This window comes from Falco peregrinus, chromosome 3 (genome assembly GCF_023634155.1).
Source record: "Falco peregrinus isolate bFalPer1 chromosome 3, bFalPer1.pri, whole genome shotgun sequence".
NCBI classification, from domain to species: Eukaryota; Metazoa; Chordata; class Aves; order Falconiformes; family Falconidae; genus Falco; species Falco peregrinus.
In genome coordinates, this window is record NC_073723.1 from 67,390,962 (window position 1) to 67,411,157 (window position 20,196).

Here is a 20,196-nt window from a genome sequence, read left to right on the forward strand (position 1 = left end):
AGAAAAGTGACAAAATGTTGGAAAAATATATTTGTTCAATTTAAAACGAGCATAATCTTTATGCACTAGAGATATATTTTATGAGCCATCAGGTCTCTTTAACTCAGTCTGTCGTAGGCTGTTTACTGAATGTTTTTGATAGGCCTGGTTACAACAGAGATTGCTTACTTTTATTCAGGAGAAAAGAAAGAATAGATTACTGGAGGAAATAGCATTGTCAGGTGTGGTTTTTTCTGAAACATAGGAGTCCTCTCCTGACATGCTGAATAATCTTTATCATAATGAAATTAAATTTTATGTTCTCTTCCATCAAATTTTAATTAAGAAAGTTCTCAACATACATTGGGTGAAATGTCACATTGACAGCAGTAGAAACAAATGAATAAAATGTTATCTGAGATCAACTTTTGGTTTTTCATAATTTTGATACACAGAATTTCAGGTTTTATGTGTAAACATATGTACTGAAAATTCAGTGAGCCATATTTCAAGGAAAAATGAGAATCTCCAGCAGATATTTGTTTATATGAATGAGCACTTCCTTCCAGAATTAAAAATCAAATCAGAATTTTTCTGGTTATTACAAAGCAAAATTGGTTCTTAAGCCCTATACAAAGTTAATTAATACATGCAGTCCTTCTTTCAAACTATGTAGTCACATCACCAAAAATTGCTAATACTGGTGTTTTTCCTCTCCCTAAAACAATTTCATCATAGTTCAGTCGATTATGTAGTACTACTAATAGTTTTTCTTCAGTGCTTGTTTTATCTCTAGACTTTGGGAAAGAGGAAGAATACATTATACAATCTACACATCACACTGTGAAGATCTTTGGTATTTAAGAAGTACTTCAGTTTTAAGGATTTACTAGGACACTGGAAACAAGACAAGAAAAAAAAATTAATCTCTAGGAATTCTGTAAAATATACCTATTGTGAAATGTCTGGGGGGAAAAATCAAAACACAACTGTATAGTCCAGTTAATGTTATATTATGAGATTATCTGAAGGACTGTACAGCAACCCAGATTTTTATTGCGTGGAGGATAGTTTTCACTGTCACAGTGAATGTGCCAAGTAAGAACTCTGACACTGACATAAAGTAAGAGAGAATGACAGTTTTGTTGAAATGGTGGCTCCCAGCAGCAAAAAGGAAGTTATTGCTTCATTGCTTGATATTCAAATTAATGTTATTCCACACTAAGCTATCATTAATGATATTGTTAAATATACTGCTCATTAATTAATGAAAAGTACTCTTAATTCTAATACATGGAGCTTACAATTTATCAGCTACACAAAATGTGATGTCCAATGATAAAAACAAGTCTCCTGTAGCATTCTACAGATATTTGAGGATCTTGAAATGTCAGAGAAAGAAATCCGTTATAGGTGGTATAAAAACATTGAGTAGACTGGTACTTTGCAGAACAGGGATAGAAATAGTCTGTACAGATCAGCTGCAATACTCAGTGAAGGTTTCTTAGTCTCTAGAGGAAGTTTCTGAGCAAAGTAGTCCATATACTCATCTCTGTTTGATCTTGATTGGATTGCTGTCCTGAAAGTTGTAAAAGGGAAATGGACATGCATAAAAGTATATATACACTTTTGTATTGATGTATTTATTTCTTAGGTTCAACCTTTGTGTACAGGCTCACAGATAACATTATCATAAAGTGAATATTTATAGAACAACTTAGGTTTGAAGAAGATCCAGGAGGTTGTCTGGAAGTCGCTACTCAAACTCTGAAGTTAGAGCCAATTCCGTCTCCAAAGATAGAAAATGCACAACTTTTCTGATGGTCTGGTCAGCTTCTGTTAGCTCAGGAAAGACCACAAAACAGAAAAAAAGCTGTTATTGCTGTAATTACTGCTTTCCAGATACTCTGGGATTTCATTTGACTTTCCAACACTTGTAACAAAGTACATTCTCTGTATTCTATAAAGCTTTCATTTAGTTCAGAAATAAAGCTTCTAGTTTCACTGCCTTTCACTAGGAGTTTTTGCAAATGTGTGGGCCTTGAATTATGCAGATTTACATGACTGCAGTTTTCACAGCTGTCAAACTGAGTTTGCATTTTAAAAAATTACTCAAGAATCATTTGGTGGAAAAGAACTTTACGTAGTTGTTTAGGTGACTAGATGTTTTTACCATAGCAATTTTGTAAATAACAGTATTAAGCAGCTCCGTTGTAAACAAACCAAAATACAGCATTTACTGCTAATTGCAGCTCATTACAGTTACACATTTTAAGCTTTTTTTGGGGAAAAAAGGAGGATAGTAAAAGTAGAATTTAGGGGTTTTTTTGGTTGGTTTTTTTTTACATTTATAATAACATACATAGATATGTGTGTGTATATATAATTATATATACTTACCCCTTCCTCTGCAGTCACTATATAGGACTACCTGGAAAGTTACGGTAGCAATAACAATTCAACATTAGCCATGCAGAGTGCACACACGTAGCAGGCTGCACTGGAAGGAGACAAAGTATCTTGGATACAGTGTAGGCACACTTGCTTCCTGACTGGCCCTGAGCAGCATTTCTGTCCCTACAGCTACTTCTCATTGTCCTCCCCTGGGGGGATTGATCTGCCAATGTCCTCACTCCCTGACTTCATCTGTCAAATAAGTTAGAAAAAAGTAATGTTAGAAATGTATTATAAAGTGCTTAGATTCACCAGATCATTTTGAAGAGGTCACCAGTAAGAATGCCTGTAGAAAAGTAGGAAAGAGGTGAAAACATCTAAAGCAACCAAACCAAACACACATTAAAGCTTACATTGTCTGTATTTCAGTTTGCAGTGTCAACAGTGATTTGATTATTGCTAACTAACAGCCAGACAACCTGGTGAGGGAGAAGAGCTTTTTGTGTGACATGAATTATGAGAAAAGTTAACACAAACTTCAAAGAAAATCTGAGAATTTTAAAGAGGTGTTTTGTTCCTTATCCATCTTAAAAATAGGAATCATGACTTACAACTGTGCTTCAGCTATATTTAGTACATTTAGGACAATTATTAAAACGTGAAGCTAATAGGCAGATTAAAAGGAGAATTGGATACATTACAAGCCAACCGTTCCATAATAACTAATACATTTTTAATTGCATCTTTCTGAAATGTAGGAAATTCTCCCACCTTCTCACACTTTTTGTCTGATAATATGTAAACACATAAAACTTCAAAAATTTCAAAGATTTGTGGTAATTTAATTTATCTTCCTTAATTTAAAATATCACATTATGAATATACCTTCATTTACTGCTTTGCCAATGTTTTACTTTGGACTGCACACACCTTTGCAGGTAATTAAAAGTAGCAGTTGCAAATGAAATAAATAAAATATAGCATTTTACCAGTGTGTTCAACTACATGTACGAGCGTGTGATAGGCAATTTCTCTGGCTGATACCTAAAATGTCATTGCCTGAGACAAACATTTTTTATTTTAAGAATAATGCAACTGGAATGTAAATGCTTTCTGCAAAAAACTCTCTATCCAATACTTTCATTAAACCTGTAAAATGAGTCTACCATTGCATTCTAGTTTTGGAAACTCTTAATGTATATTTCAAGGGCATATGCTGATTACATTTTGGTAACTAAAGAAACTATTACAATAGTTAACAAAAATATTGCAATATTTTAAATTTCTGTTTTAATACATTTCATTGCTTAGTTTGTAAAACTAAAATTCTCAAGCATTTTTTCTTTCTAGCATAGAGCTCTTGAGGATAAGATTTGTTCATTTCTGTACAGTATAAATATGTAAATTTTTTCTCCACAGTTTAAGATACACAATTACTTTATCATGCAATTCATTTAATCAAGATTTTCAGCAAGTTTTCAGAGCTTCAGTTGGCCCGTTGGCATTCTTGATGCAAACAGAACTTTATTGCCTTTTATAGATGGTTTAGAGTCAGACAAACAACTTTACAAGCTTGACTCTATTCTGGTCAGAGCACTGGATGGCTTATCCTGCATGGAAAGAGACGCTGTCTATTGGAAATTTGCAGAACTGCAGAAGATGCATTTGAAGTATTATGACATTTTCTTTCGTATCAGATTAAAGATTCCAGTGATTATTCGGTTTCTTTTGCCTTAAGTTGCATTGATTCTCTTAGAATTTTAGTTCTATTTTCTAATGGAACAGTTGGCCATTTAATTGGAAAAAAGATATTAAGAATCCCCATCTGCCTTCTTTTAGTAGTCTGGAATAAAACAAAGTGAAACACAAAAAATTTCTCTTGGCCTTAGGCCTTTCCAGATCAGAATTATATCTGAAGTTGTGGTGATTCTTTTCTTTCTCTAAAAGTATATGACAAGATGTGCTGACCTTGCAATGTATTTCCTCAAAGCAAAGCAAAATATCATGGACTCATAGAATAGTCTGGGTTGGAAGGCACCTTTAAGGGTCATATAGCCCAATGCCCCCTGCAATAAGCAGGGACATCTTCAACAAGATAGGCTGCTCAGAGCTCCGTCTAGCCTGACCTTGAATGTTTCCAGGAATGGGGATACAATTTGCTTTCTGGGCTGCAAGCACAGTTTGTTGGCTTATGTCCAACTTTTCATCCACCAGTCCCTCCAAGTACTTCTCCTCAGGGCTATTCTCAGTCTCTTGCACCCTCAGCCTGTATTGATGCTGGAGGTTGCCCTAACCCAGGTGCAGAACCTTGCACTTGGCCTTGTTGAACCTCGTGAGATTCACATGGGCCCATTTCTTGAGCTTGTTCCAATCCATCTGGATCAGGGGTCCTCAAACTTTTTAAACAGGTGGCCGGCGCGCGGATGAAGTGGCAGGTAGTCATCTGCAGCTGCTTGGTTACACCCCCCCCCCCCCCCCCCCCCCCCAACCCCCGGCGGGGGGTGGCAGGCAGGGGGTTCTGTAAACCCACGGGCCGGATATGGCCCCCCAGGGTCCTCAATCCAGCCCCCGGGCTGTAGTTTGAGGACCTCTGCTCTGCATAGTATCCTGTTCCTTAAGCATGTCAGCCGTGCCACTCTGCTTGGTGTCATCTGCAAATTTGCTGAGGATGCACTTGATCCCATGGTCTATGTCATTAATGAAGACATTAAACAGTGCTGGTCCCCATAGGGACCCCTGCAGGACACCACCTGTCACCGATCTCCACCTGGACATTGAGCCATTGACCACTACCTTCTGAATGTGACCATCCAAGCAATTCCTCATCCAAAGAACAGTCCATCTATCAAATCCATATCTCCAATTTATAACAATGCTGTGGGGGCCCACATCAAAGGCCTTACAAAAGTCCAGAGATATGACAACCACAGCTCTTTCCTTTTCCACTGATGTAGTCACTCTATCATAGAAGGCCACGAGGCTGATCAGGCAAGGCTTATGCTTGGTGAAGCCATGCTGGCTGCCTCAATCACAGAAACTGTTGTACATGATCATACAGGTTGTTAATCTAGGCAAGTCTCCTACCCCTGGCAGTCCTAAATCCTTCAGAAGAAGCTGAAAGAATACTCAAGGTGAACAAGCGGGAAGTAGCCTTCTTACAAAGGCACTGTGATAGATCATGAATAACACTCCATTATGCATTGTTTAAATCTTTTTCATAACCCTTTTTTAGTGGGTCTCTAAAATTTTAAATATTAAAAAAAAATAAAATTTTGTAACTCCATAAATGTGTCTCTGAAGACTTGCCCATGGTTTAGATTCTTTTTAAGATATTACAATTTTTACTTTTGGTTTTGTTTTTCTGAGGGGGAATAAAGATTGAAGTACAATTTAAAACTACACTTCCAGTAAAAATAAAACATTCTATGGACTTCATCATGCGTTTTATGAAAACAAGTTTTTCCTTGATGAAATTTAAGTTCGTCTTTACTTGCTTTTACTGCAGTTCCTTGATGTTCTCATATATCAAAAGGACGAAGTTTTGCATCTGTTCTCTGAAGCTTTGTGCATTTGGTGTGTTTCTTTTCAGTCGTCCTGTCTTACCTGTTCCTTTTTTTCTCACCTACTGGAGTCTGGTGTCTCTCCACAGGTTTACTTTCTATGTTTCTAATGATTCCTTCTACCTATTTCTAAGCTTACATTAGTATATGAGGTAGAGAAATATCCCATTTAATAAAGTCAGAATTATCCAGTTTCAGCCATCATCCATGTCTGTAATATCTCAGTTATTTTTTCCTTATACCCCCATTTTCCTGCCTCTCTTCTTCCTGTATGCATCACTAAACAGACACATCTTTGTGTACACCTGTGGTTTTCCTCCCCCTTCTCGTTTTATCTTTTGTTATTGCTTCTATTCAGAAGAAAATACCAAAATTGGAACTATTATACTCTGATTTCAATGACATTTTCAACTTTTGGAAGAAAATCACTTTTCCTTGCTTTGTAAAGATTGAAAAAAATTGTACTAGAAAGTTTCATGACAAAAAAAAAATCAAATTTAAAAAGGCAGAGAAAAACAGAGAAACAGTTTGATAGGGTTCTATGGAAATAAAGAAACAAACAAAAAAAAAAAAACAAAACACCCAAACCACCCAAATGATAAAAAATGTTCATTCCATGCTCTGCCTGATGGCTCCTAAAGCTACTCTGCGGCACTTTGTGCCATTGGAAGTTGTGTCGTTACTTGCACAGACAGTAGGATGTTGCCAACGGAGCAATAGGGCCAGGAATAAAAAAACACAAACAAACCAAAATTTTTTTAGTATTGCCATTGGTCTAATGTTTAATCCTTGCTCATAAGTCCATCCTTGGTTCTCCTATTCCAGTAGTTTGGATCAGAGTTTGTTTTATTTCTCTCATTTTTTCCTTTATTGCTTAGGACTGTGATGCTTGATTTCACTGACGACTTCTGCAGGGTGGGGTATAAGAATACCAGAAAGGAGAGAATGTTATACCATCTACTCTGCAAGTCTGTCTATGACAGTGGTGATAGCAGAGAGTGTTTAGGAAAAGCACGCAAGCTTGGTCTCTTTCTGTGCTCTGCTGACCCTCAAGCTCCACTGCAACTTTGATGATTTGACTGGGGACATTGCAAAGACTGTCCTCTTCTACTTCTTTCACTATCTATTTATGGAGCTATTGTCCATGATTTGTCTCATCTCTTCTCTATCCTGCTGATACTGTCTGCTGCTGTGACCTCTGCGCCAGGAAATTCCAGAAGTTCCCTGCCCCCTGTGTGAAAGAGTGCTGTGTTTTATTAATTTTAAATTGAATCTCTACTAGTCGTATTGTTTTACTCTAATTGTAGTATTGCAAGTTTTAATGAAAGTCAGTTCTGCATAAACTTTACTCATTACATTCCTGATGTTGCACATCTCAATTAGATGCCCTTTCAGTCGTCTTTACAGATGGAAGATATCCAAATGATCCTTTTATTCTCTCCTGGTATGGGCGTTTTTCTACATTCTTGTTCGTTATATTTGGCCTTCTCAACAATTTCTTTAGCTCTACTGTATCTTTTCTGAGATGCCAGGAACAAAAGCACACACAGTGCTTTAGCTTGTAGAAATTTCATACAATGGCAAAAGGACATTTTCTGCCTTGTTTTCAACAGTGCCATGCAGATAATTAGCAAAAACAGATGAAAAATGATTGTGGCTTTCAAATTGATGCTTTCAGGCTAAGGATCTCAGTCCAAACATGAGAGTTATACTGATGGAGTCCTTGGTCCTCTGAACCAAGAGGGGACCATTGGAATTCCTTTATCAGAGCTGCAGTGCAGAATTTAAAATCCCAGAGCAGACCATGTTGAAACCACAGCATGTTTAGACATACTCTTAGAGCTAGATATCTGAGAAACAATATCAACAAAGACACAGTATGAAGTAGAGATCTGTGAGTGCCGAGGGCCATGTACGACCTGTGTGAAAAATGAAACCACACTGTTAGCTATATTTAGGTATGGCTAGCCGTCCTGCAGTCATATTCCCCAAAGGCTGCTTAGCAGGTTTTTTTGAGCAAGACTTATCAGCACTACAGCTACATTTTAAAAAGGTTAAAATTTTATTCTTAATTGAACTGATCTTGCAGAGACTCAGAGGTGACAAAATCCTCAAATCGTAAGTGATAGATGAATTTCAGTTCCCTGCTCATTTTGTTGTTAGCCCAAATGCACATGGAACCACAACCACAAAGATGCACAACTGACAGTTTCAAACTATATGGGTAATCAATTAAAATAATTTCTCTCACAAGAAAGAGAATTGTGTTTGTTCTCAAGATTGGGATAATTGAAGTACTTCTGGTTTGACATACTGTTGCTCAGTGCTAGCCTTCACGATCTTCAGATGGTGATTGGCCTTAGATATTTTTGATCTATGTTTTTTCCTGTCTCTGGGAAAATATAAATCAGGAGATCATGAGTCTTAGGAAGCATAAACAGTCACAGATGCCCTTTGAGTCTCTTGCATTTTTATTACTTTTGAGTTAATGGCTGAACATGTTGAGAAATTTATGGTTTTGTTTTTTTTTTTTTTTAAATAGAAGTTTCCAAAGTAATCAGGACCTTTTAGAAACATAAAATTTTAAAAGGCTTAAGGATCTGAACTTCACTTTGTTAGTACATTACTTGTTTTGAGTTTTCCATTTTGGAAGATGGAATATCAAGAGTAAAGATATTAAAATCAGTTCTTAATATTAGCTTATTTTGAAGATACCTTTTAAAGACAAAAAACATTCACATGGATGTTTCACTGTTGCAAAGACAGAATTGTTTATTGTCTCCTATTATCCAGATAGAGTTGGTTGGAATTCCCTCTACTCTTAGAGAAATCAAATAGAGCAAGGGTCCTCAAACTTTTTAAACGGGGGGGGGGGGTGGCGCGCAGATGAAGTGGCAGGCAGTCATCTGCGGATGCTTGGTTTCCCCCCCCCCCCCCCCCCCCCCCCCGCAACCCCTGGTGGGGACGGGGATGGGGGGGTTCTGTAAATACCAGGGGCCGGATTGAGGACCCTGGGGGGCCATATCTGGCCCGCGGGCTGTAGTTTGAGGACCCCTGAAATAAAGCCTCGTATTTTTATAGCATTTTTTAAAAAAAAAAACAAAACAAAAAAACCCCAACTAGACATTATACAGACATTAGGGCAATCTATCATTGGAAATTGATCTGTTGCTAAATAATTATATTGGGTGGTTTATCAGGATTTATGCTGGCACATGATGAACCTTATAAAAATGACATGTATGGTATTTATTTACTTCCCTTTTAAACTGTCTTTTTCCCCAAGGAGGTAGATTTTCCTTGTAGATTGTTTCCCTTTACAAATGCGGGGCAAATTCTTCACTTAGAATCTGCCGTTAAGTATTCCTTTGGCTAGATCCTTCAACCAATGTAAAACCAAGTGGCTCAGCAATAGCAGCAGCAACAGGGCAGGAGCTGCCCAGCAAATCTTCCTGTTCTGTATGGCTCTGTGGGACACCTCTTCTACAGAGTTGGTCTTGCAAGAAGCAATGTCTCAGCTAGATGAGAGTAGAAATCTGGACCTTCATGAGGAAAAGCTAGTCAGGCATCCAGCCCAAGCAAACAAGCAAAAATTTTCAAGATAATTTTGTCTAAGTCTAAGCATGTTAATGGAGTGCATGAGATGATACTGATCATGTCTTCTTGACTAAAATTATGATTCAGTCATTAATCTAGAGTTCCAGTTGAACAACACATGATCTGTTACACCAAATATTACACAAAAAAAAGGATTGAAAATTCAAAAATTATCTGTAGGGATCTTTTTCTATATGTAAATATATAGATAAAAAGATGAAGTAAGTTACAGCAATATGGAACTGAAATATGGCTTTATTACAGGACATGAACCAGGCGATGTCACATTGCAGGAGAAAATCTTAAACTTGAGATTCTAATAATTAGTTTTAGATTTATGTTTGGAAAATTACTTTCCTGAGGGCAAAATAAAACATATATTTTGCAATGCCTTTATAGATTGCCTTTTTTTTTTCTCTTTTCTAAAACTAAAAAAATAAATAAGATCTCACATAAGAATAAAGTGTATGTTCTTATTAGAAACTGAGGAAATGGTATGTAGAGACTATATTTCCGAACAAATTTTGGCTTAAAAATTCTGTTTATTCTAATGACAATATAATTGTCACGTTCTTAAAACCGTATTTAAAATGTTGGACTAAGTGGGGTGATTTGCAGAACTCCCAGATAATTAAGAAATACTTTTTTGCATTTTTTCAGAAGTCTGCCAATACACTTTTATTTCCTTAGCTATACAGAGCATCTATACCAAGTGGAAGGCATAGATATCTTTGAATATACTCTCTTAATTGCAAAACTCTGTGTTTAGACGTTTACCTTTGGGAGTAGTAAGTGAAAGAAATCCTGCAGTAGCTGTTTTACATAAAATCTTGTAGACTGAAGCTTACAGAATGTTTTGTTGTCTTCTTGAGTGCTTTTCCTTTATTGTCTATCTGAGTTTATGCTCTTCCTCTTTTGGGGGAGGGGTGTGTGTGTGTGTGAGGGGAGAGTGCTAGGCAAATGTGCTGCCATAGCAACAGCTATCAGTTACCAGACGAAAAATCAGTGATGAAGTCCAAGCCTGACTTTTCGATTGTTACCTGAGGCTGGTTGTTTTCAAGGCTTTCTCAAGTTCTCAGTCTTTTCTAGTTTTCTTCATTGTATTCTCCAGAGGCTCAATGGGTGACCTAAAAGAAGGCCACCTGCCACAGTACCAGTGTTCCTCCCTTCACAGTCTAGTTTTATTCATCTGTAAAGGAAGGTCATTACCTCTTTTTCACTGTGTCTCAAATATTATTAATGCTTTTATTTTAAAACAGACTCTTTTGGGGAAACAGGAAGAAGTGCTCTGTTAATCTTCTTGCAGCAGTTTTATGTGATATTGTACAAACAAGATTGTCCCTCTGAGAGGTGACAATATTTTGCTTTCTTTCTTAGCAGTTTTCTGTACTGCATGATCATATTCCACATCATGAAAATTCTGTATAATTTCAATTTTCTTAGGTAAAAGGTATAAGTATTTTGTAAATTCAGGAAATAATATCTGAAACCAGTAAAATACTGCTCAAGAGCTGAATATATAGAATCTCCTTAAATTTTCACAGGTAAGTAGGAAATAAATAAAGACATTTTTCCGGATGTACTTGGTGAAATATAGGTGGGCTGCTTATACATGGGGATGTGTATGTATTGGTTAAGAGAGAGAGATGAGTCCTACAGTTATTCTGCAAGTATCCTAGAAGTTTTAAAAGAGGTAGCTGGTAACCTTGTTGTCAAAGTTAGCATAAAAACAGGGCTCTCATACACTTTCACATTGAGGAATGGGGCACCTGAACGAACCTTAATTTTGCCACAACCAAAACACTTTAACAGTGACTTCCATCTTCGTTAACCTGGAGAGTTATCACTCTAAATGAATCATGAATGAGGTAATCTTGGATACATTAAGCCAGCCTGTGGGCTGACAGATGCTGTTTCTTTGTGTGTTTCTTGTGTGAGAGTAAAAAGGAAATCACAAATTTACCGCTCAGGTTTCCTGTATCAATTTTGAACAGTGTTGTAAATTAACACACCATATAAAGGAACAATGAGAAGTCAGTCCAACCTAGTTTCAGGTAGAATTTTATTTAATGTAGATTCCTGTCTCCTTAACTATCCTGTGGCTATGAGAGTACACGTGCTGCCTTCAAGTAACAGATGAAACACCAAAAGCTGTAGCATTCAGGTACATATATTTTATGGAAGTAAGTAGGTATTGGTTGCTTCATTGAGACTTGCTGTTTCTCAGTGAATATCAAGACATTCAGTCTCAGCACAGAAATAAAGTATATGGATACTCCTGTTACCTGAGCTCCGTGGAAATTGAGGGATGGGATTTTTTTTCACAGAGGGCATTCCTGTTGCATGGGCTTTACTGGTTCATTGCCACAGTACATGTTAGACACTGGGTTACAACTGCTAAGATTATTAAGTGTTAGAATATTAATTCTCCTATTTCGAGCTTTGCCTGGAATCCCCTGTTTGCTAAGAATGGCACAGAGGATTATGTGATTAGTACATTTCTGTTGAGGATCCAGGAAACCTTCATGCACACCAAGTTTTTAATTTATTTTTGTTTGTGTTTTTTTCTTTCTTGTTTTGTTTTTGTTGGGTTTAGGTTTTTTGGTTTTGTTTTTTAATGACAGGGTATTTTGAAATGAATGAACTTGATGTGGTAGAATAGAACAGAGGTTTAATTTCCACAGAAACTTTTTCTGGTTGATATATTGGTTCTGATCCTTGGTTGCTTAAGTGAAAAGAGCACCAAGAACTGCTCTAGCGTGACTAGAGATTTCTCTTTATGGGTTACGTGTGGGATACAGCAAGCTCTTCATAATTTTTCTTGCCAGAGTGGACATCATTGGAGCATGCTGCATGCCAGTTTCTGACACGGCCCATAAGAAACCGTTCCGCCTGGCAACTACTAGACATTAAATTGTAATGAGAGCTAACGCTGCCCCAAAATCCTCCCTGATCTTGGGAATAGAAAGACAGAAGTTCTCCCTGCTGCCTTGAAAGCTGCCACTGCTTCAAATGTTCTTGAAGTAGTGCCCAATTGCTTGTTGTTTTCATTTGTTAATTTTGTCAGCATTTCCAGTATGAGAACATTACAAAGAGAGACGTTACACAGAAAATGCTGTCTTCTGTTTCAATAGGAAAGCCTGATTTTGACTGAACACTGATGTTAAGCAATACATTACCATGAAATCAGTCCTATGGAAATCAGGGGCTGAGCAGCTAAATCTCATGCTCAATGCCAAGTGAGCAGGGACCAGAACTGAGGATGAAGGTTAAAGTTAGGATTTGCAGAGTCTGAATGCTTGAATTTCAGACTGATTTTTCATTTCAAGGATACTTTAACAGATTCACTTGGTTCAACAGAAGGCAATCCTCTGGTTATTAGAATTAATACTAAAATATTCTATTATGGTCAGTACATTTATAATGAACACATGAATTATTAATGCCAATATTTCTTCTGTAGTTTTCTACAGTAGCAGTTGTGTATTTCCAAGCTAATGCAATCCTAGGATATGTCAAGCAATTTTTTTCCAGTAGAATTAGGGAGGTATTTAAGGGTATTGTACTAAAGACCAGTGTACAGTGTGCATCTGGTATTCCAGAGGGATAATGTCATACAGGAGCCAATGCAGAAAAGGGCTTCTAGGATGATCATGATGAAAAATAATTATTCTTATTGGCAGAGACTAAAAGTATTTGACTGAATTCACTCAGCTGAAAGCTCCCTATAAATACCTCAGGGAGCAAACATCAGAGAAAAAGAGTTATATAAACTAAAGGACTATGCTGGAACAAGAATACATTACTCTGAACTGGTCATGGATAGATTTACAGGAGGTTTTCTAAATATCCAGTCAATGAAATTCTGAATTATTTTCCAAACAGCATAGTGAGGGCAAAAAAGCAGCCCATTTTTAAAATGGGTTTGGATGACCTTTATTTAAGAGGATTATATGAAGTAAATACTTGCAATAGCTGAGGATGACACTTTCTGGTTCAGGCCTTCCCTTCAAGGCTAATTCTTGTGAAGACTTTTTATACAGTGAAAGTAGTGTATTGTCTTCCTTTTTTTTCTCTGTGGGAAAAAAAATAATATCTGTCTTTGCACATAGGAAGCCAGTGATTTGTGCAATTGTGCATCTCACCAGAATGAGTGCTGTTTGCAGAGGAAACCTGGATGCACGTTTCTAGAAGGGCTGAAGGAGCTCAGCACTGGATGTTGGGGGTAAGGAGGTTTCTGTACTGTGAGGAAATTGCTGTTAGCGCTAGGTTGAAATAAGGGAGCACCTGTCCTGGTAGCAGTGTTGGAGCTGGGTCTTCCTCCAGCTCTCCTCTATTCCGTCATTCCAAACTTCCTCACTCCAGTAAGTCTAAATGAGTAATTAGATAATATACTGCACTTTTAATTAACCCTAGCCACCTTCCGTCTTTCTTTTCTCCTATCTGTCTTTCTAAAGCCCAGCTAAACTCGTTTTCCTTGCAGAACATCAAGAGACAAAGGAAGTGCTTAACGTGGCCACCAGTAGGCATATTCCTGGCTCTAACATTAATTTATTCTTCGGTATCTCCCCAGCCTGATCCGCATCAACACATTCTTCAATTGCTTCTGCTGTTTGGTCATGGCACTCTCATTTCTGTATGAGTGAACTGCTTCATTAAATCTTTGCATTTTTCTTTGCTAAGAGATTTAATTGCTGTGTGTGTGTCAATATTTTACAGATGTTTACAGTGGTTATATCTAATTTAATTGGTTTCTTTAAGGGCTGCTAGGGCAATGTTATATGAATGCTCATTAGCAACATGAAATTGTTGAAAAGTTGGAGTATTTGATGGTTGTTCTTATTAAAGATATTCCAAGAAGTGAACTTTGGTGTTGCCTAGAAGCAAAATGAAGAAACAGACATTATTGAGGTGTATTGTATGCAGGGGAGGGTGTCCAACACTTCACACCCGATGCAGATTGCCTGTGATGGAGAAAGATAAAAATATATGAAAACACATTTTGCAGGTCTTTCAATTTGGACAGTTCTAGAAATAGCAGAAACAACAAATGCCTGTGCTTTCTTATACTGCATCACATGATAGTGCTCTTGTAAAGAATTAAACAAGTGAAATTTTTTTTACATACTCTCTACTGTGCAAAATTTTTTGCTTGGGAAAGAGCAGAAGCTTCACAAAGCATGTGGGCATGAGTACTACATTGGGAATATAGGGAATGGAAAAAGAATGGGGAATAAGGCACAGGTAGAGAAATAACAGAAGCTAAAACAGGGAAATTAAACACTGAAAGTATTAGCTAAGTGAACACCTGCCTTCTGGCTGCTGGAAAGTAACATTTCTCTTTCCACTTTGAGACTGATAATTCATTATTAAAGGTAGCATAATATTTTTCATTTATATTTCACTTTAACTGCACTGCAGGCAATCCTCATGTAAAGAAATAATTTCTCCGCAAAGCCCAAGAGGTTACAAATAATTGCTTTAATAGTAATTGAATTATGTCTTATTATCGGTATCTTATAAGAATTATATTTGAAAATGCACTAGTTATGATATGTAAGGTTTCAATTCTACTTAAAGTGATACATGCTTCACTTATATGTCAACAGAAATTAGTACTAAACCTAATGAAAACTATACATGTGCCTGTGTCTGCTCTCTTTAATGCCACTGTGAGTCTTGCAATTGAGTATGGCATTAGCATCCATACTACAGATTAACATTGCCATTGGGAACCAACATTAAAATTATGCTATACAATAACCATCTTTCAAATGCACGTCACAGCACAGATGCTCTAAACTTCTGTGTATAACACCATTATAGAAATCTGACACAAATTTTTGGCACTAAATTTCTTGACCCAAATGATTACTTCATTTCGCATCTATATATAGTATTAAAATGAAAAGGTCTATCCAGAACTGTAGTTCAGAAAATAGGTCAAAGAAAGATCATGGCACATCTACCACCTGGAGCTCATGAGCCTAATTCATACTCTAGTATGTGCAACAAAAATAAAGGGTGATGGGGACATCTTCTTCGAAATGGATTGAAGACCACAGAGTTAAGTAACCTGAAGTATAATTCTACTGCGGTCAGTTGCATTTTATGGAAGAATAAATAAGGATGTTGTGCAAAAAAAGGTTTCTAATCTTAACATTATTACTAAAAGTAAGATGTTAAAAAGGAGAGGGGAACAAAGTAGTGAAGCTGACTAGTTTGAAATGCATTATTCATGCATCAAATAGCATGACAAAAAATTTCACATAACTGACTCAATAGCTGCATATGTAAATATTTTCAGCAGTATTTTTATTCCCTTTATTTTAAACACACTAAAAATCCCAGGTATTATTAAACTTGACTGTTTTCGGGATCTAATCTAATTCTGCTGTTCATACTTATTCTACAACTAATATGGGATAGATTACCAAACCGATTCTGCATACAGCCTTGACTGTGATGCATTATTTTTACTGTTCACAGTGATTTTTTTGATATTTTATAGATGAATATATTATTAAATGATCAGGCTAAAATAAATGTCTTCATGTGAAATCTAAAGTAATTTTGCAGATACAGTTCAGTTTTGATGGATATGCCTCTTGTCCCACCAGGGATGGGGTGGAAAGGGAGAGAGGGAGGGAAGAGACAGAAAGACAGAGCACCTTTTCTTTGGTAATTTCAGTTAAATAACGTTGGGGTAGCCTTTATTTTTCTTGGGGGGGGGTGGTGGGGGGAGGGCGGAGATCCCACCCTCCCTTTACAGTGATTTCTGTAAGCCAATAAACATGATCTTGTTATACTTTTCAAATGATTATTAAGAATACTGATAGCTTTCTTCTTATCTTGGATTTATTTTCTCTTTCTTATTGTAAGTTATGAACTATTACAAAGTTTTTTATATCAAGGAGATAACAAGCTTGGCCTAATCTCTAGTGTGGCTTTAATGCAGCTGGGTGGCTATGATTCAGCAGCAACTAGACAAAGAGCCAGAAGGGTGAAACAATAACAGTGAAAAATTTAAAAGGCTACTTGTTTTAGAAGCCACATCTATTATGACTATAGACAAGTGAAGGTACGTGCTAGCCTTGACCTAATAAAAGGAATAGTGTAATGATTACCTATTCACATTAGACATTCATATTCCTGTAATAATAATTTATTTTGAGACCAACACCAAAACAAGCTGTTACACAATGGGGGATAGTGCTAGAGAGTTGCTCGCATCCTCTTCTTAGTGCTGAAGTTTTCCAGTAATTGCAAGGCTGGTATTACGAATATAAAAAGAACTATGTCTTGTAAAGAGGAGGAAATATGATCCTAAAACATATAATGTATGCATAGAATGGATGAAAAATCTTTTCACTGGGATTCACCTCACTGGCTGCAGTGTGTCAAAATGTACTTTGCTCTCCCATTTCTAGATTTGAAACTGCATTTGCCCTCCTTTTTCTGCATAACTTTTCTGAATAAAATATTTAAGTTGTGGCTAAAACAGACTAGAAATGTGTTATCTCTACACTTCAAGCTGAGAAAGGAATAAATTTTCTACTCCCTTGCCAAAGTGAAATGCTAAGAAGCAATTAGTTTCACTGATGCTTTGCTTACAGTTTCGGGCATTCCTTTCTGTTGAAAACTTCCTTCTGATCTTCATGCAGCGTTTTACTGTATGTCAAGCTGTATTTTAAACATCTGCAGAAGAAGTCAAGAAAATGGATTACTGGAAGACTGAGCTATTTTGTTACTGGCTCTCAGTCAGATTCAGTTCCTTCCTCTGCCTTGAAGAAATTTGCACTCCTGTTTCCCACTTCCCAGAAGAGTGCCCGTACTATCGGCATATTCAAAAAACTTGTTTCATGCGGCAACAAGTTATCACCAGGGCAGTGGGGATTACTTCTCAGTTGCAATATCAATAGCGATTTTAATGTCAAGAACTATTTAAGTACAATGTATTTAGAGGATAAGGTTATGAGAAGCTCCTTGGGATGCTAGTTTAGGGCACTCATTTTGGATAAGCAATACCAATTAATGCTTATGTATTTTGTACAAAATGCAGAAGGGTTAGGATTAGGAAGTACAGAAGGAGAGGATTAGACCTAGGTCAATGAAATTCAAATACAATTAGATCTAGTGAACACTGCAGTAGATACTTACAGGAGGTGCTATCATGAAGAATCATGTCTCCCCACCTCATCAAAACTAGTGAGCACTATGAATTTGTACAAAGTTTTGTGAAGAGTGACATTCATGAAATTGTTCTTTCTTGTTTATCCTTAAGATTGAATTATCAGTTAACTCCATTAGGTGAGTCATGGCAGCCATTAGAGTTTACTAAAGTTGGTATTTTGTAAATTTCAAAATATGTGGCTATGACTGCTTTTATCTTTTGGTATGGAAACTGTCTTCTAAGGATCCTGCCTTCATTTAAATACAAACATGAACATAAATATCACTCTCAGACAATAAAATTGATAAAATATTTTGGGGCTTTTTGTCAGAAGAAAGGAATATAATTAAGATGTTAATACTTGAAAAATACTGGATTTTGAAATCGAATTTGAACTATGATAAAGTAACCATAGAAAATATTAAACTGTGCCAAATGCCTTGCTAGAAGCATTTAGTAGCCCACTTCTCTTGTTAACATTTTCTTAATGGTTGTGATTGATAATTTATCATGTTGTATTGAAAGACCGAGGAGGTTTTGCATATTTTCTGAGGTGCAGTTTGGATTCAGGTTTACTAACTTAAAAAAAAAAGAGAAAGTATTATTTGGTCTAAAAGTACTGTTAAAGTAGAGTAGAATTTATCCCTAGCATAACAAAATATAATTCACATAATTTTACAAGTCTGCATTTTTTGTTTTCTTGTGATATCTTTCTAATTTACAGTATTCTATTGAAAATAATGCAGTGAAAAACCTTAACAAAAACAAGGCTTTCTAACTCAAAATTTAGAATTATCTTATTTTTATCATCTCTGGTGTAGCATGTGAACGATCTTCAAATTATATATATATTTACCTAGGTTTGTTGAGCAGATGTGGGATTAAGTATATGTTTAAAGAACTTCATTGAACAGAGGTCCATATCTTGTTAAATTCATATGCCTAAATGTATGACTAAGTATGTGTAAGTATGTATAAGTGTGTGTAAGTAGCTTGATAGTGTTAATGTATGAATGTAGTGTGGTTATTGATACGTAAGTAATTTTCCTTTAAATTATCAGCTCTACTGAATCATAAAGTGAGTGGTTGCCCAGTTAGTTGCGTGATTTCCTGTTTCACATGTGGAATAGATTTACCTCAAAAATATCTTCTCTTGCTATTAAATAATAATAATATAAACAGATAAGAAAATGGATTTGTTCTCAGGAAATGAAGGAAATCTATTGAGCTACAGCAGCAATAGCAACAAGAATGAAATTGTACATCAGCTCATGTAATCAGCAATCAAAGTTAAGTTTATGATACTCAAGAGGAAATGGACAATAAAACCCATTTCAAATAAAATGAAGGAAGTGATTTTCACTTCTTTCTTGCTCATCCATTTCTTCAGGAAAGTGTCAGTAGTTGTCCTTTCCATTTTGCCTGCGAGGCAGATGAAAGGATCCTCAGATTAATTACTGCTCGGTTGTGACAGGCTTGGGAGATGGTTTCTATTCCAGAACCTATTTTTTGCCTTCTTTTTTTTTTTTTTTTTTAATCGTGGCTTCCTTTATTTCTATCTGATCTGAGTCACCACTGTGGAATGAAAATAAAAGCTTTCTGTATACTGCCCAGACTGCCACAAACTTTATCCTGATGGTAGCACAGGATTAGATATAGATCTTTTTCTTAAGCATTTGTATCATGTTTGTAGCAGACCCTCTACTCCATGGAGAAAGTCTGAGATCTTTCCCAAAGCACCTTGACGTGCAGTGAAATATTGGTATTTGAATTAGAGCCTAATCAGGAGCAGCAGAGAAAGTGACGTGTTTCAGCTCTGTCTTTTTTGTAGCCAATTACTTCAGGCTCCTAGTGTTCATGTCTTCCATGTACTTTCTTTAATTAGCACTTTATTAGTTTGGCTTCAGAGAGCCAGTTCTGGAGAAAACTTTCCTGAAGCTGCCAAATGGTCACAAGCAGGAGGTGATTAAATTTAGTCTAAGCAATAGGCATCTGCATGCATTCTTTGAATCTCAGTGTGCTTTAAAAGATGTGTTCCCAATAATTTATGCCCAGAGGCATGTTATGCTGTCAGTAAATGCATCTGAAAAACTGTTTCACATTATTACCACTGTCTATGTGCTATTCATTTAGATCTATTTTAATAATGGGATTCTTGACTCCTCCCCATTAGGCTTAAGTTGATTTATGTTAATGGCAAAAGAAATATGAGATACAGGGGCCTAATTTTTGGTAGATTGCACGGGGGGAAAACCAGCAATTTCTGTTTAATACAATCCTTTTTTATTGCTTCCATTATGGGTGATCTGTTCTCTTCATTTTATAGCTATTAGCCCCTGATATTGTCTTCAGAGATGATTATTGAGGAAGACTGCGCTAGTCAAAATAGCAAAGGAATTGAATAAACACAGATGATTTATTAAAACACAGACCGTTTTTTTCTCTATTGATAAATGGTAAATTCAGTAGAAGTTGCAGTTGTAAATCCTATGT

The 20,196-nt window shown here is 36.4% G+C and overlaps 1 long non-coding RNA gene across 2 annotated transcripts in view; it reads left to right on the plus strand.

Annotated features, from left to right (window-relative positions):
* Nucleotides 1–10,866: 10,866 nt before the first annotated feature.
* Nucleotides 10,867–20,196, plus strand: part of LOC129784233 (uncharacterized) — a 41,066-nt gene continuing 31,736 nt past the window's right edge. The window contains exons 1-3 of one of the 2 annotated variants that reach the window (XR_008746698.1): nucleotides 10,867–11,074; nucleotides 13,643–13,755; nucleotides 14,014–15,712. This is a non-coding gene — a long non-coding RNA (uncharacterized LOC129784233). Of the gene's footprint in view, nucleotides 11,075–13,642; nucleotides 13,756–14,013; nucleotides 15,713–20,196 lie in introns of those variants that run through there. The other variant, XR_008746697.1, reaches the window with a different exon arrangement.